Source organism: Arachis stenosperma, chromosome 5, assembly GCF_014773155.1.
Source record: "Arachis stenosperma cultivar V10309 chromosome 5, arast.V10309.gnm1.PFL2, whole genome shotgun sequence".
Lineage (NCBI taxonomy): Eukaryota > Viridiplantae > Streptophyta > Magnoliopsida > Fabales > Fabaceae > Arachis > Arachis stenosperma.
In genome coordinates, this window is record NC_080381.1 from 52,734,136 (window position 1) to 52,735,791 (window position 1,656).

A 1,656-nucleotide genomic window follows, 5' to 3' on the forward strand; every position below is an offset into this window, starting at 1 on the left:
AGAACCTGAAAGGACTCTGAAGAGAAAATTAAGAGAAGCTAAGTTACAACAATCTAAAGGTAATCTTTCAGAAATATTAGAGCAAGAGAAGGAGATGGCAGCCGAAAATAATAATAATGCAAGGAGAATGCTTGGTGACTTCACAAAGCCAACGTCCAAATTTGATGGAAGAAGCATCTCCATTCCTGCCATTGAAGCCAATAATTTTGAGCTTAAGCCTCAACTAGTTGCTTTAATGCAACAGAACTGCAAGTTTTATGGACTTCCATCTGAAGATCCTTACCAGTTTTTAACTGAGTTCTTGCAGATCTGTGAGAGTGTAAAGACGAATGGAGTTGATCCTGAAGTCTACAGACTCATGCTTTTCCCTTTTGCTGTAAGAGACAGAGTTAGAATATGGTTGGATTCACAACCCAAGGATAGCCTGGACTCCTGGGATAAGCTGGTCACTGCCTTCTTGGATAAATTCTTTCCTCCTCAAAAGTTGAACAAGCTGAGAGTGGATGTTCAAACCTTCAAACAAAAAGATGGTGAATCCCTCTATGAAGCTTGGGAAAGATACAAGCAGTTGACCAAAAGATGTCCATCTGACATGTTTTCAGAATGAACCATATTAGATATATTCTATTATGGTCTATCTGAATTTTCGAAAATGTCATTGGACCATTCTGCAGGTGGATCTATTCACCTAAAGAAAACGCCTGAAGAGGCTCAAGAACTCATTGACATGGTTGCAAACAACCAATTCATGTACACTTCTGAGAGGAATTCCATGAATAATGGGATACCTCAGAAGAAAGGAGTTCTTGAAATTGATGCTCTGAATGCCATATTGGCTCAGAACAAAGTGTTGACTCAACAGGTCAACATGATCTCTCAAAATCTGAATGGATGGCAACATGCATCCAACAGTACTAAAGAGGCAGCTTCTGAAGAAGCTTATGATCCTGAGAACCCTGCCATGGCAGAGGTTAATTACATAGGAGAACCTTATGGAAACACCTATAACTCATCATGGAGAAATCATCCAAATTTCTCATGGAAGGATCAACAAAAGCCTCAACAAGGCTTTAACAATGGTGGACGCAATAGGCTGAGCAATAGCAAGCCTTTCCCATCATCTTCTCAGCAACAGACAGAGAATTCTGAACAAAACACTTCTAATTTAGCCAATCTAGTCTCTGATCTGTCAAAGGCCACTTTCAGTTTCATGAGTGAAACAAGATCCTCCATCAGAAATCTGGAGGCACAAGTGGGCCAGCTGAGTAAGAAAGTCATTGAAACTCCTCCCAGTATTCTCCCAAGCAATACAGAAGTGAATCCAAAAGGAGAGTGCAAGGCCATTGATATAATCAATATGGCCGAATGCACAAGGGAGGAGGAGAACGAAAATCCTAGTGAGGAAGACCTCCTGGGACGTCCCTCAAGCAAGAAGGAGTTTCCTATTAAGGATCCAAAGGAATCTGAGACTCATATAGAGACCATAGAGATTCCATTAAATCTCCTTCTGCCATTCATGAGCTCTGAAGACTATTCTTCCTCTGAAGAGGATGAAGATGTGACTGGAGAGCAAGTTGCTCAATATTTAGGAGCTATCATGAAGCTGAATGCCAAGTTGTTTGGTAATGAGACTTGGGAAAGTGAACCTCCTTTGCT

General features: G+C 40.9%; 1 non-coding gene across 1 annotated transcript; it reads right to left on the minus strand.

Annotated features, from left to right (window-relative positions):
- Positions 1-490: 490 nt before the first annotated feature.
- On the minus strand, positions 491-594 carry LOC130983694 (small nucleolar RNA R71). Its single transcript, XR_009087673.1, has one exon. It is a non-coding gene; the product is annotated as a small nucleolar RNA R71 (small nucleolar RNA).
- Between the last annotated feature and the right edge of the window lie 1,062 nt (positions 595-1,656).